Source organism: Hyla sarda, chromosome 5, assembly GCF_029499605.1.
Source record: "Hyla sarda isolate aHylSar1 chromosome 5, aHylSar1.hap1, whole genome shotgun sequence".
NCBI classification, from domain to species: Eukaryota; Metazoa; Chordata; class Amphibia; order Anura; family Hylidae; genus Hyla; species Hyla sarda.
Window position 1 is genome coordinate 160,123,280 of NC_079193.1, and position 16,640 is coordinate 160,139,919.

The 16,640-nt window shown below is 44.3% G+C and overlaps 1 protein-coding gene across 1 annotated transcript in view; it reads right to left on the reverse strand.

Annotated features, from left to right (window-relative positions):
• Positions 1-16,640, reverse strand: part of EXOSC7 (exosome component 7) — a 64,189-nt gene that overhangs the window by 397 nt on the left and 47,152 nt on the right. The gene's annotated exons all lie outside the window — the stretch shown is intronic.

Sequence of the window (16,640 nt, forward strand, 5' to 3'; positions counted from 1 at the left end):
TTGCATGAGGGTTAAAGCGCAACTGTCATGAAATTTTAGGGTAATAACCTGCACACAGCCTTAGTACTGTGTGCAGGTGTTGTGTACAGCAAGTATTTTACCTCATATTTGCAGGCTTTCGTGACGCTAAAAAGTGCTTTTAATCAAAGCCACTGATGGTCGGATAGGCGTGGTGCGAGGTACACGATGCCCCGCCGCCGCCACGCCCACACGCCCACTTTGTATCATAAAGCTGGGACCACTGTGTGATTGACACACAGGTCCCAGCGCATGGGCCCTTCAACTAATGCAGTGCTTCTCAAATATTGAGACTCCGTAAAGGGGGGCCCGACTCATTCGCAAGCGGCGTCCCACACGGCGTCAGTTGCCTAGCAACTCTACGGCTGGATCTTACTTACGGCCCTGGGTTGTCAGTGTGGCTGCCTGGAAGAGGCGCTTTGAACTCCGGCGTGGCGCGCTGCTACGTTCAGACGTGAGGTCACGTCACCGGGGTGACGTGACCTCACGTCTAAGCGCTGCAGCCCACCATGTCGGAGTTCACTGTGCCACCGAGCAGTTCGCCCGCCGCCCTGCTCTCTCTCGTACAGGCCCTGCTTGTCCTCAGGTACAGATCCCCGCTTGTTGTCAGTATACAGAGCCCCGCTTGTCCTCCATGTAAAGAGCCCCGCTTGTCCTCCATGTAAAGAGCCGCGCTTGTCGTCAGTGTACAGAGCCCCGCTTGTCGTCAGTGTACAGAGCCCCGCTTGTCGTCAGTGTACAGAGCCCCGCTTGTCGTCAGTGTACAGAGCCCCGCTTGTTGTCAGTGTACAGAGCCCCGCTTGTTGTCAGTGTACAGAGCCCCGCTTTTCCTCCATGTAAAGAGCCCTGCTTGTCCTCCATGTAAAGAGCCCTGCTTGTCGTCAGTGTACAGAGCCCCACTTGTCGTCAGTGTACAGAGCCCCGCTTGTCGTCAGTGTACAGAGCCCCGCTTGTCGTCAGTGTACAGAGCCCCGCTTGTCGTCAGTGTACAGAGCCCCGCTTGTCTTCAGTGTACAGAGCCCCGCTTGTCGTCAGTGTACAGAGCCCCGCTTGTCGTCAGTGTACAGAGCCTCATATACGTTAATAAGGAAACAGTGTTATGCAGAGGTGTACTTATAACAATTTTATAGACAAATGATACTATTTACAGTCGCGCGGGGGGCGCAAAATGTTTTCTTCTTCCTAGGGGGGGCATGACAGAAAATAATTGAGAAGCACTGAACTAATGTAACTGACGCGCTGCTGCGTGTCATCCAGCGAGTGCTCGCTCCTCCAGCGAGCGCTCGCTCCTGTGCTCTCAGCACCGAGCCCTGCGCAGGCGCACTGAGGAGGACGACGGCGGCGGGAGTGAGCGCTCGCTGGAGGAGCAAGCGCTTGCTGGATGACACGCAGCGACACGCATGTTGCATTAGTTGAAGGGCGCATGCGCTGGGACCTGTGTGTCAATCACAGAGTGGTCCCAGCACTGAGATACAAAGTGGGTGTGTGGGTGGGCGTGGTGGCAACGGGGCATCGCGTACCCTGCACCACACCTATCCGACCGTCAGTGGCTTTGATTGAAAGCACTTTTTAGCGTCACAAAAGCCTGCAGGTTATTACCCTAAAATTTCATGACAGTTGCGCTTTAAGACCAGACATACCGTAGCAGATCTGCTATGCAGATTCTGCACTGCAAATCCACAGCAATTTATAGTACAATGCAGAAGGAAAGGGTTACCCTGCACTGAAATCAGAGCATGCTGCAGTTTTTTTGCCGCTTAAGGACCAAGTCCATTTTCACCTTAAAGGGGTACTCCGGTGGAAAACTTTTCTTTTTGGAACACAGAGCTCTCTGCTGACATCATGACCACAGTGCTCTCTGCTGACATATCTGTCCATTTTAAGAACTGTGCAGAGTACAAGAAAATCCCCATTGCAAGCATATGCTACTCTGCACAGTAGACTGAAATGTCATCAGAGAGCAGTGTGGTCATGATGTCAGCAGAGAGCTCTGTGTTCCAAAAAGAAAGGAATTTTCTCTGTAGTATTCAGCAGCTAATAAGTACTAGAAGGATTAAGATATTTTAGTAAAAGTAATTTACAAATCTGTTAACCTTTCTGGCACCAGTTGATTAGAAGAAAAAAAAAAACCCCTTTAACCCCTTGGGGACGGAGCCCATTATGACCCTAAGGATGGGAGCAAATCTGACCACTGTCACTTTAAGCATTAATAACTCTGGGATGCTTTTACTTATAAATTTGATTCCAAGATTGTTTTTTCGTGACATATTTTACTTTATGTTAGTGGTAAATTTTCGTCGATACTTGCATCATTTCTTGGTGAAAAATTCTAAAATGTCATGAAAAATTAGAAAATTTGGGATTTTTCTAACTTTGAAGCTCTCTGCTTATAAGGAATATGGATATTCCAAATAAATTATATATTGATTCACATATACAATATGTCTACTTTATGTTTGCATCATAAAGTTGACATCAGAGGGCTTCAAAGTTCAGCAGCAATTTTCAAATTTTTCGCAAAATTTTCAAAATCGGAATTTTTCAGGGACCAGTTCAGGTTTGAAGTGGATTTGAAGGGTCTTCTGGTTAGAAATACCCCATAAATGACCCCATTATAAAAACTGCACCCCTCAAAGTATTCAAAATGACATTCAGTAAGTGTGTTAACCCTTTAGGTGTTTCACAGGAATAGCAGCAAAGTGAAGGAGAAAATTCTAAATCTTCATTTTTTACTCTCGCATGTTCTTGTAAACCTAGTTTTTGAATTTTTACAAGTGGTAAAAGGAAAAAAATCCTCTCAAAATTTGTAACCCAATTTCTCTCGAGTAACAAAATACCTCATATGTGTATGTCAAGTGTTCGGCAGGAGCAGTAGAGGGCTCAGAAGCGAAGGAGCAACAATGGGATTTAGGAGAGTGAGTTTTTCTGAAATGGTTTTTGGGGGGCATGTCCCATTTAGGAAGCCCCTATGGTGCCAGGACAGCAAAACCCCCCACATCGCGCACTATTATGGAAACTACACCCCTCAAGGAACGTAACAAGGGGTATGGTGAGCCTTAACACTCCACAGGTGTTTGACAACTTTTTGTTAAAGTCGGATGTGTAAATGAAAAAAAAAAATTCACTAAAATGCTGGTTTTTCCCCAAATTTTACTTTTTTACAAGGGGTAATAGGAGAAAATGCCCCCCAAAATTTGTAACCCCATTTCTTCTGAGTATGGAAATACCCCATGTTTGGACGTCAAGTGCACTGCGAGCGAACTACAATGCTCAGAAGAGAAGGAGCGCCATTGAGCTTTTAGAGAGATAATTTGTTTGGAATGGAAGTCAGGGGCCATGTGCATTTACAAAGCCCCCCGTGGTGCCAGAACAGTGAACCCCCCCACATGTGACCCCATTTTGGAAACTACACCCCTCACGGAATGTAATAAGGGGTACAGTGAGCATTTACACCCTACTGGCGTTTGACAGATCTTTGGAACAGTGGGCTGTGCAAACAAAAAAATTACATTTTTCATTTTCACTGACCACTGTTCCAAAAATCTGCCAGACACATGTGGGGGGGTAAATGCTCACTGTACCCCTTATTACATTCCGTGAGGGGTGTAGTTTCCAAAATGGGGTCACATGTGGGTATTTATTTTTTTGGGTTTATGTCAGAACCGCTGTAAAATCACCCACCCCTGTGCAAATCACCAATTTAGGCCTCAAATGTACATAGTGCACTCTCACTCCTGAGCCTTGTTGTGCGCCCGCAGAGCATTTTACGCCCATAGTCGGGAGAAATTGCGTTACAAATTTTGGGGGTCTTTTTTCCTTTTACCTCTTGTGAAAATAAAAAGTAAAGGGCAACACCAGCATGTTAGTGTAAAAAAAATTTTTTTTACACTAACAGGCTGGTGTAGACCCCAACTTTTCCTTTTCATAAGGGGTAAAAGGAGAAAAAGCCCCCCAAAATTTGTAGTGCAATTTCTCTCGAGTACGGAAATACCCCATATGTGGCCCTAAACTGTTTCCTTGAAATACGACAGGGCTCCGAAGTGAGAGAGCACCATGCGCATTTGAGGACTACATTAGGGATTGCATAGGGGTGGACATAGGGGTATTCTACACCAGTGATTCCCAAACAGGGTGCCTCCAGCTGTTGCTAAACTCCCAGCATGCCTGGACAGTCAGTGGCTGTCCAGAAATGCGTGGATTTGTTGTTTTGCAAGAGCTGGAGGCTCCATTTTGGAAACACTGCCGTACAATAAGTTTTTCATTTTTATTGGGGGGGGGGGACAGTGTAAGGGGGTGTAAATGTAGTGTTTTACTCTTTATTATGTGTTAGTATAGTGTAGTGTAGTGTAGTGTTTTTAGGGTACATTCGCACTGGCGGGTGACGGTGAGTTTCCCGCTAGGAATTTGCACTGCGGCGAAAAATTTGCTGCAGCTCATACTTGAAACAGGAAACTTAGTGTAAACCTGCACGTTTACACTTGCGATTTGCACCGATCGCCGACATGGGGGGGGTCTAATGACCCCCCTGGGCATAGATATTAGCATATATATTAGCAGTCACCCCCGGTCCAGTCACCGCCCGGCGGGGAACGAAATTCCCACGGGCGTGTGGATACGCCCTTCGTCCCCAATAGGTTAAGAACCAGAGCATTTTTTGCACATCTGACCACTGTCACTTTAAGTATTAATAACTCTGGTATGCTTTTACTTCTGAATTTGATTCCGAGAATGTTTTTTCGTGACATATTCTTCTTTAACATAGTTTTACATTTTTGCCAATACTTGCATCATTTCTTGGTGAAAAATTCCAGAATTTCATGAAAAATGTGAAAATTTTGCATTTTTCTAACTTTGAAGCTCTCTGCTTGTAAGTAAAAAGTTGACATGTTTTTACTTTTGTAAGACATCAGAGGGCTTCAAAGTTCAACAGCAATTTTCCAATTTTTCAGGGACCAGTTCGGTTTTGAAGTGGATTTGAAGGGCCTTCATATTAGAAATTCCCCATAAATAACATTATTATAAAAACTGCACCCCTCAAAGTATTAAAAATGACATTCAGTAAGTGTGTTAACCCTTTAGGTGTTTCACAAGAATAGCAGCAAAGTGAAGCAGAAAATTCTAAATCTTTATTTTTTACACTCTTGTAGACCCAGTTTTTGAAATTTTACAAGGGGTAAAAGGAGATACATGCCCCCAAAATTTGTAACCCAATTTCTTTTGAGTAATGAAATACCTAATATGTGAATGTAAAGTGTTCGACTGGCCCAGTAGAGGGCTCAGAAGGGAAGGAGCGACTGGAATTTTGGAGAGTGAGTTTTTCTGAGATGGTTTTTTGGGGGCATGTCACATTTAGGAAGCCCCGATGGTGCCAGAACAGCATAATAAAAAACACATGGCATACTATTTTGGAAACTAGACCCCTCAAGGCACGTAACAAGGGGAAAAGTGAGCCTCAACACCCACAGCTGTTAGGAAGCCCCTATGGTGGCAGAACAGCAAAAAAAAAAAATCCACATGGAATACTAATTTGGAAACTACACCCCTCATGGAACGTAACAAGTAATATACTGAGCCTGAACACCTTACAGGTGTTTGATAAATGTTCATTAAATTGGGATGTGAAAAGGAAAAATTAAATTTTTTTACACGGAAGAGCAGGAGCACAGTCAGGGGACTTGAGCATTTATATGGAGCCAGAAAAGCGGGACCCCCCCTCAAGGAGTGTTACATGGGGTACACTGAGTTAATAAAGTGGGGTACAGTGGGCCGTAAAATGATAAAATAGGTTATGTTCCCAGAATGATGACCCAGATCATAGCCAAAACAAAAAAATATGCCCAGCCCAAACCCTATGCTCTGAATCATCATTCTGGGAATGTGATGTGTGTGGCCATCCCTAACCTGTTGCCTTTAGGCAACATAAAACACCCATATACTGATTGTAGTCCAGAATACAATCGGGCTTGAGGACCATTGTTGTGGTACCTCGCAGAGGGACAGGTAAGCTGCCATCACCATGAATAGTGGTCAGCATAAGGACATTCATTTTATCCTTATACCTGACCGTCAACAGGTTTTCTTAGATAAGGGCATGGGACTCACCCTTGGGCATAGGTGTCTGGATCAAATTTAGAGGGAGGCCTCTCTGGTTCTTCCGCACGGTCCCACAAGTGGACGTGGATCTGGTGGCAAGGGATGTGAAGAGAGGGATGCTGGTATAAAAGTTGTTCACGTAAAGGTGGTAACCCTTATCCAGCAATGGGTGCATAAGGTCCCGAACGATTTTCCCGCTAACACCCAGAGTGGGGGGACATTCTGGGGGTTCAATACGGGAATCTCATCCCTCATATACTCTAAACTTGTAGGTGTACCCGAAGGTACTCTCACAAAGTTTATAGAGCTTCACGCCATACCGCGCACGCTTCTAGGGAATATACTGGGGGAAGATGAGCCTCCCCTTAAAACTTATAAGAGACTCATCTACCAAGAGCTCCCTGAATGGTACGTAGGCCTCCAAAAATTTGGGGGGGGGGGGGGGGGGGTCATGCCGCATTATCAGTGTAATGCAGGCATTCCCGAATGGCCTCGTACCACCTCAGTGTCATGGCCATACTGTAAAGCGGGGTCTGGTAGAGGACGTCCCCACTCCAGTACTGCCTCACACTTGTTTTTTTGACTGGGCCCATATGCAGCACGAGGCCCCAAAATGTCCTCATTTCGGCTGCATTAATGGCGTACCATTCATTGGGCCTAGCCAAAAACGAATCAGGGTGGTGGGCAATGAACGGTTGGGCGTACAATTTCGTTTGCTCCACCATTAGACTGACAAAGTCATCACTGAAATAGAAACTAAAAAAGTCCATTTCAGTATAGCGAATAAACACAGGAATCCGTGGCTGATATCCCTCTGGGGGGCTCCAGACAGGTTCACCGAAAGTGGGCTCCGGTACGCTTGTCTGGGGGGTCAGACTCCTATTACGAGTGGCATGGCCACTTGTACTAGTGTCGGCCACTGGGTCACTATCATTGGGGGGGGTGCCTCGCCTGGCGGCGTCTCTGCCGTTGTGCAGGGGTCTCATCATCAGCGCTAGATGATGAGGAGGAGAAGGAATAACACAGGAATTAATGGATATTCCTTGACCTCACTGGCAGATTCGGAGTCGGAGGCAAGTAAAGCATATGTCTCCTCCACTGAATATGCCCGGCGGGCCATCATTTGGTGTTGGGGAGGGAATGTGTGCGGGGGGGGGGGGGGGGGGGGGTTGGGTGCAAACTATATAAGGGTGTGCGACTATAAGTCACACACCGTTATATTATAGCATTAACCCCTTAGCGCAGATGGACGTTTATAAACACCGCGCATCATACCCGGTGGGGTAGGACCCATGCAAATTGCGGACATCGCCGGGCTGATGTCCGGCATTAACTCTTTAGACGCGGTGATCAAAGTTGATTGCCGCGTCTAAAAGTGAAAGCTAAAGCACCCCGACTGCTCAGTCAAGCTGATCGGGACCATTGCTATAAAATCGCGATGTCCTGATCAGCTAGGATGCAGCATGAGGGTGGCTTACCTGCCTCCTGCGTGTCCGATCATCGATTGATTGCTCCAAGCCTGAGATGCTGGCTTGAGCAATCAACCGCCGATAACACTGATCAATGCAAAGCTATGGCTTTGCAGTGATCTGTGTAAAAGATGAGTGTGTGCAGTGTTATAGTCCCCTATGGGAGTTATAACACTGCAATAGAAAAAAGTAAAAAGAAAAGTTAATAAAGATCATTTAACCCTTTCCCTAATAAAAGTTTGAATCACCCCCCTTTTCCCATTAAAAAAACTGTATAAATAAAAATAAACATATGTGGTATCGCCGCGTGCGTAAATGTCCGAACTATAAAAAATATATCGTTAATTAAACCGCACGGTCAATGGCGTACTTGCAATTCCAAAATCGAAAATAACGTATTTTTAGTCACTTTTTATACCATTAAAAAATGAATAAAAAGCGATCAAAAAGTCTGATTAAGACAAAATAGTACCGATAAAAACTTCAGATCATGGTGCAAAATATGAGCCCTCATACCGCCCGTACGTGGAAAAATAAAAAAGTTAGAGGGGTCTGAGGAGGACAATTTTAAACGTATAAATTTTCCTGCATGTAGTTATGATTTTTTCAAAAGTACGGCAAAATCAAACCTATATAAGTAGGGTATCATTTTAACTGTATGGACCTACAGAATAAAGATAAGGTGTAATTTTTACCGAAAAATGTACTACGTAGAAACGGAAGGCCCCAAAATTTACAAAATGGCGTTTTTTCTTCCATTTTGTCGCACAATGATTTTTTTTTCCATTTCGCTGTAGATTTTTGGGTAAAATGACTGATGTCATTACAAAGTAGAATTGGTGGCGCAAAAAATAAGCCATCATATGGATTTTTAGGTGCAAAATTGAAAGTGTTATTTTTAGAAGGTGATGAGGAAAAAACGAAAATGCAAAAACTGAAAAACCTTTCGTCCTTAACCCCTTCCCGACCTATGACATACCTGTACGTCATGGGTGGCAAGGTGTTCCCGACCCATGACATACAGGTACGTCATGAACATTTTTGCCGCTACTCGCGGCATCCCGCAGCGCCCGGAAAGATGGTGGCTATCACTGGTAGCCAGCCATCTTACCGTGCGACCACGGGGGGTTTCATCCCCCCCCCCCCCCCCCAGCTATCACTGCTATCAGCTGGTGAAATCTGACTAGCTGATAGCAGCGTTTCGCTATCAGAATACTTAGCAGCGCGGTGTGTGAGTCCCGATTACGGGGATCGGGACACACACCGCTCTGCTAAGTGTCCCTGACCCGTCCCCCGGCGTCACTTACCCATCCGAGCGGTGTCCCGAGTGGTCCCGGCGTCCTCCATGCAGTCCCAGCGGCGCTGCGTCCCGGAGGTGAGTTTCCGGCAGCAGTGCGGCATCTTCATTGGCAGCAGTGAGATCGCCGTAAAGCGATCTCACTGCTGCCCCTGGGAGTTTCAAAACTGCAACTCCAAGCATGCCCAGACAGCCTTTGGCTTTCTGGGCATGCTGGGAGTTGTAGTTTTGCAACATCTGGAGGTCCTCAGTTTGGAGACCACTGTATAATGGTCTCCAATCTGTGCTCTTCCAGATGTTGCAAAATTACAACTTCCAGCATGCACAGTCTGTCCAGGCATGCTGGGAGTTGTAGTTCTCTAACATCTGGAAGAGCACAGATTGGAGACCATTATACAGTGGTCTCCAAACTGTGGACCTCCAGATGTTGCAAAACTACAACTCCCAGCATGCCCAGACTGCCCAAGCATGCTGGAAGTTGCAGTTCGGCAACATCTGATCCTTCAGATACTGCCAAACTACAACTTCCAGCATGCCTGGGCAGTCTGGGCATGCTGGGAGTTGTAGTTTTGCAACAACTGGAGGCACACTAGTTGGGAAACATTGTCCGTTTCCTAACTCAGTGCCTCCAGCTGTTGCAAAACTATAACTCCCAGCATGCACTGACAGACCATGCATGCTGGGAGTTGTAGTTTTGCAACAGCTGGAGGCACACTGGTTTGGAAACACTAAGTTTGGTTGCAAAACACTTGAAAGTTTATCACTTAACTTAGTGTTTCCAAACCAGTGTGCCTCCAGCTGTTGCAAAACTACAACTCCCAGCATGCACGGACAGCCAAAGGGCATGCTCGGAGTTTGCAACAGCTGGATGTTTGCCCCCTCCCCCCAATGTGAATGTACAGGGTACACTCACATGGGCGGAGGTTTACAGTGGGTGCTGCAAGTTTGAGATGGCGCAAATTTTGCGCTGCAGCTCAAACTCCCAGCGGCAAACTTGCTGTGAACCTCTGCCCATGTGACTGTACCCTAAAAACACTACACTACACTGACACTAACCTAAAATAAAAAGTAAAAAACACTACATATACACATACCCCTACACAGCCCCCCCTCCCCCCAAAAAAATGAAAAACGTCTGGTACGCTACTGTTTCCAAAACTGAGCCTCCAGCTGTTGCAAAATAATAACTCCCAGTATTGCCGGACAGCCATTGACTGTCCAGGCATGCTGGGAGTTTTGCAACAGCTGGAGGCACCCTGTTTGGGAATCATTGGCGTAGAATACCCCTATGTCCACCCCTATGCAAATCCCTAATTCAGGCCTCAAATGCGCATGGCGCTCTCTCACTTTGGAGCCCTGTTGTATTTCAGGGCAACAGTTTTGGGACACATATGGGGTATCGCCGTACTCGGGAGAAATTGCCTTACAAATTTTGGGGGTCTTTTTCTTCTTTAACCCCTTATGAAAAGGTGAAGTTGGGGTCTACACCAGCATGTTAGTGTAAAAAAATAAATTTTTTACACTGACATGCTGATGTTGCCCTATACTTTTCATTTTCACAAGAGGTAAAAGGGAAAAAAGACCCTCTAAATTTGTAACGTAATTTCTACCGAAATGGAGAGTAACGGAGATACCCCATATGTGGGCGCAAAGTGCTCTGGGGGCGCACAACAAGGCCCAGAAGGGAGAGTGCACCATGTACATTTGAGGCGATTTGCACAGGGGTGGCTGATTGTTACAGCAGTTCTGACAAACGCAAAACAATAAATATCCATATGTGACCCCATTTTGGAAACTACACCCTCACGGAATTTAATAAGGGGTGCAGTGAGCATTTACACCCCACTGGTGTATGACAGATTTTTGGAACAGTGGTCTGTGTAAATGAAAAAAATTTTTTTTGATTTGCACAATCCACCGTTTTAAATATCTGTCAAACGCCAGTGGGGTGTAAATGCTCACTGCACCCCTTATTAAATTCCATCAGGGGTATAGTTTCCAAAATGGGGTCACATGTGGGGGGGGTCCACTGTTCTGGCACCATAGGGGCTTCCTAAATGGGACATGCCCCCCAAAAACCCTTTCAGAAAAACTCACTCTCCAAAATCCCATTGTCGCTCCTTCCCTTCTGAGCCCTCTACTGCGCCCGCCGAACACTTTACATACGCATATGAGGTATTTCCTTACTCGAGAGAAATTGGGTTACAAATTTTAGGGTGATTTCTCTCCTTTTACCCCTTGTAAAAATTCAAAAATTGGGTCTACAAGAAAATGCGAGTGTAAAAAATGAAGATTTAGAATTTTCTCCTTCACTTTGCTGCTATTCCTGTGAAACACCTAAAAGGTTAAAACACTTACTGAATGTCATTTTGAATACTTTGGGGGGTGCAGTTTTTATAATGGGGTAATTTATGGGGTATTTCTAATATGAAGACCCTTAAAATCCACTTCCAACCTGAATTGGTCCCTGAAAAATTACGATTTTGAAAATCTTGAGAAAAATTGGAAAATTGCTGCGGAACTTTGAAGCCCTCTGGTGTCCTCCAAAAGTAAAAACTTGTCAATTTTTTTATGCAAACACAAAGTAGACCTATTGTATATGTGAATCAATATGTAATTTATTTGGAATATCCATTTTCCTTTCAAGCAGAGACTTTCAAAGTTAGAAAAATGCTAAATTTTCAAAATTTTCATGAAATTTTTAGATTTTTTACCAAGAAAGGATGCAAATATCAGTGAAATTTTACCAATAACATAAAGTAGAATATGTCACGAAAAAACAATCTCGGAATCAGAATGATAAGTAAAAGCATCCCAGAGTTATTAATGCTTAAAGTGACAGTGGTCAGATTTTCAAAAAATGCCCAGGTCCTGAAGGTGAAAATGGGCTGGATCATGAAGGGGTTAAATGGGCACTGTCACCAACTTTATTTTTTGATATGTTGTAGTACTTATGTACTACAACATATCTCTAATATACTTTTATTTTATTTTTTTTAATTAAAATTGTTTAATTTACATTTGAAAACCGACCACTAGGGGGTCTCCCTCCTAGTGGCCGGCTGCAGCCTGGCGTGACGTCACGCCTGAAAAAGAACCGATGCGGCCGGGCTTCAGTCCTTTTTCATTCAGCCTGCGCTCGCTCCCTGCCTGTCAATCGGGGAGGGGGGGGGGGGGGCAGATGGAGGGGACGGGCTAGCGCCGCATGTAACTAATAGTTTATCTACACAGGGTGCCTCCAGCTGTTTTAATACTACAACTCCCAGCATGCCCTGACAGCCAGTAGATGTCAGGGCAAGCTGGGAGTTGTAGTGATGAAACAGCTGGAGGCACCCTGTGTAGATGAACTAAGGGCGGAAGTCCCCCCCAGCAGGCATTAGTGACGTGGTGCCTGCTGGGGAAGTCTGCCTGGTAGTGAGCACAGACAAAAAGCATTTTTAATATAGTAAAAATTTTAATTAAAAGCAGGGAGGGGGTTAAAGATAGATTGGCAATAGGCAGGGACAGGAAAAAAAAAAAAAGGATGGTGGGAGCTACCCTTTAAGGGGTTAAACGCTGCGGCCCCCCCCCCCCCCCCCCCCAAAAAAAAAGCTGGCAAATCACAGCACCCTGAACCCCCAATAGGGCCAGGGTCAGGCTAAAAAATGGGTAGCGGGAACTTGGGGACCTATAAAGGGGTGGGTTCTCTTCTTAAATGTTTTTTTTTTTTTTCTTTTTTTTTTACTCTTTCACCTACCTTTCCCTCACTTTAGCTGTCCCTGCACTAAGGGTGGCAGGAGGCCACTTTCTCTGCCCTGAGAGGCACAGATCTTGGTAGAGGGGGCCGGCTTCTTCTCTCAGCTCTGCCCGCTGCCTGAGATCGGTATAGTTCACCTTCTATTTCCAGGTCATCAGGTCTCAAATGACGCGTATGACCGGTATACCGGTCCGTTCCCCGGCCAGCGAGTGTCAGGGACTGGAATTTCCACGGGCATACAGGTACGCCCTGGGTCCTTATGTACCAGGGCATCAGGGTGTACCTGTATGTCCTTTTCCCTAAGTGGTCAAAGGGGTACTCCGGTAGAAATTTTTTTTTTTTTCTTCTTCAAATCTACTGGTGTTAGAAAGTTAAACAGATTTGTAAATTACTTCTATTTAAAAATCTTAATCCTTCCAGTACTTATTAGCTGCTGTATACTACAGACAAGTCGTATAGTGCTTTTCAGTCTGACCACAGTGCTCTCTGCTGACGCCTCTGTCCGCGTCAGGCACTGTCTGGAGCTGGAGAGGTTCACTATGGTGATTTGCTCCTATTCTGGACATTTCCTGATACGGACAGGTATCAGCAGAGAACACTGTGGTCAGACAGAAAATAACTACTGAACTTCCACTGGGGCATACAGTAGTTGATAAGTACTGGAAGGATTAAGATTTTTAAATAGAAGTCATATACAAATCTTTTTAACTTTTTGGCACCAGTTGATTTAAAAAAATTGTTTTCCACCAGAGTACCCCTTCAAACCACACTTGTGCGTAGATAAGAAACTCTGGCACAGCCGTCCAGTAGTGCTTTACATGCAAAGTAAGGTAAACCAAAGGCAATAAAAAAAAAAAAAATAAGTAATGGAGTACTCACCAGTCTTTAGCTTATTTTCTTTATTCATGATACTAACTGAGTACCCGGCGTTGCCCAGTTTTTCCTTCCTATCCTTGTTGGGGAGGAAAACAAAGGAGGAAGCTTTTGACTTTATATCCCTTCCTCATATATTGTTGCCATATCCTGACCTCCTATCCTGACCTCCTATCCCGTCCTCATATTCCATTCCCGACCTCGTATCCCGACCTCCTATCCCGACCTCCGATCTCGTCCTCCTATCCCGACCTCCTATCCTGACCTCCTATCCCGACCTTCTATCCCATCCTCCGATCTCAAACTTCTATCCCGACTTCCTATCTCGACCTCCCATTCCGACCTCCCATCCCGACCCATATTAAGTGTACCAGGTATTGAAATATGTCTAGCTGTACGGAAGTTATGTGGGAACATACATTTCCCATTGATTTGCATGGGATTTTAAACTAAAACCCGACCCTCACAAATGGGGGTAGTTAAGGGTTAAATTAACTATCCTATGTTTGTTGTTGACATATAAGTAACATGTGTGCCAAGTTCCATGTTAATATCTTTAGCCGTTTGGACGTGATGCTGGAACATACATATATATACATATATATACACACACACACACACACACACATTGAGTTTTATATATATATATATATATATATATATATATATATATATATATATATATATATATATATATTCGTACAGACATAGTAGGGAGGTTTATACAGGTGAGCGGTGTTATCAGAGAGGCAAGTAGCATACAAAGGGGCTACAAGCTGTTTCATGCCAGCCACTGCTTTGTCAGGCCCGTAGTGATGCAAGACATCTTGGTATGCTTAAATAATCTCTGTACATAGCGTTACTATTAAACAATGTACAAAAAGTAACCAAATAAATGGGCCTACTCACAAAAAAAGAACAATAAAGCTAATTGCCCAATGTTGCTAATTGCTAAATTTTTGCATGAAATTTGTGTCCTGTGTTATTGGATAGATTTATAATGTGCAAAAAATGTTAAAACAACATTGTACAAGTGATATTTAAAAACAATACCAAAGACTTGCGATTAATAAAGAAAGACATTTAATTCATCCCAACTGCAGTTAAAGGGGTACTCCAGTGGAAAAAAATGTTTTCAATCAGCTGGTGCCAGAAAATTATATAGATTTGCAAATTACTATTAATTTATCAGCTGCTGTATGCTCCAGAGGAAGGTGTTATTTCTTTCTGGAGTCTGACAACAGTGCTCTTTGCTGACACCTCTGTCTGTATAAGGAACTGTTCAGAGCAGGAGAGGTTTGCTATGGGGATTTGCTTGCACTGTGGTCAGACTGAAAATAATTCCAGAAAGAAATACAACTTCCTGAGGAGCATATAGCAGCTGGTAAGTACTGGAAGGATTAAGATTTTTAAATAGTCATTTACAAATCTGTTTAACTTTCTGGCACCAGCTGATTTAAAAAAAATAAATAAATTCCACCGGAGTACCCCTTTAAAAAGAGTGTGATGCCCCTTGTAAAATAGGAACTTCAGGGTTTTCTATAATGAAGAAATTCACACAAGAGAAGGATGAAAGTACATGCACACTAGCTAAACTGACAGGTGACATTACTGATGTATCTTACACTGTAATGAAAACAGAGAAAATATTTCTCAAAGTGACTATTAGAGATGAGCGAACTTACAGTAAATTCGATTCGTCATGAACTTCTCGGCTCGGCAGTTGATGACTTATCCTGCATAAATTAGTTCAGCTTTCAGGTGCTCCCATGGGCTGGAAAAGGTGGATACAGTCCTAGGAGACTCTTTCCTAGGACTGTATCCACCTTTTTCAGCCCACCGGAGCACCTGAAGGCTGAACTAATTTACGCAGGATACGTCATCAACTGCCGAGCCGAGAAGTTCGTGACGAATTGAATTTACTGTAAGTTCGCTCATCTCTAGTGACTATCCAAGAGTGCCTTCAGTATACCAACAGGTCAGTTCAGTTTATACAGTTCTTCAATGAGGTTCTTAGTTTTGTCTTAAAGGATAAGTATTATGAAAAGAAACGTATCCCCTATTCGAAGCTTTAGATCGCGGGGGGTCCGAGCCCTGGGGCCCCCGTGATCTCCTGTTTGGAGCCCCAGTTGTCCAGCACAGCAGCGCGTCACAACCCCTGCCGGAAGCGGAGGCCGCCAAGCCCCGTCTATATAGTTATATGGGAGAGCCAAACACTGCAGAACAGCTCAGCAATAGAGCTTTATGGAGGGGGCATGGCAGCCTCCACTTCGGGCAGGGGTCGTGACGCGCTCCTGTGTTGGAGAACCAGGGCTTCAAACAGGAGATTGCGGGGGCCCCAGCGCTTGGACCGCCCCCCCCCTGGGATCTAAAACTATCCTTCGGATAGGGGATATGTATTTCTTCATGATACATATCCTTTAACTAACAATGTCTTCAGAAACAAAAACAGTGGTATGTTCAAAAACATTGTATGATGGGGACTGCCATCTCTTGTACCGATCGAAATATATTCTTCATCGTCTTTGAAAGCAACGTTATCTTTACATCCAAAAATCCATTTGTTAAAACATTAAAATGTTTCTGAGGTTCGTGGATGACGTTTTTTGTTATCTGGGAACAGGGTGAATGACACACTTTCCATCTCTGCTTTCAGTAAAATGACATCTAAAAATGCACTCATACACTTTCGGAGCTCTTAACCTATGGACAGAGCATCCCTTATAGTCAGTTTGTAAGCATTACATTAATAAATAATGACAATTAGACCTTGAACAGGCAGAAGATCTCAGGAGGCGGTTGTTGGAGCGGGGTTACCCTAAAAGTATAAGGAAACCTTCTCAAAGGTAGAAATAAAAACAAGATAAGAACTGCTCAGTAACAAGAAAAATCAGACACAAAGAAAGAGAAAAAACGACTTTTTCTTTCAATAATACACTCATGAATGCTACTATAACTAGGGTAATCGGAAAAACTGGTTTATGTTAGAACAGGACAGCGTTTAAAAGAAATCATTGGAAATAAACCTAATCATTAAATATGACTAAAGGTGAAAATGGGCTTGGTCCTTAAGGGGTTAAGCAGGGTGGCCTTGCAGCTTCTGCAGGATTTCAGTCTTTCCCAGCATAGTGTATTGAGATCAGTGACAAGATTC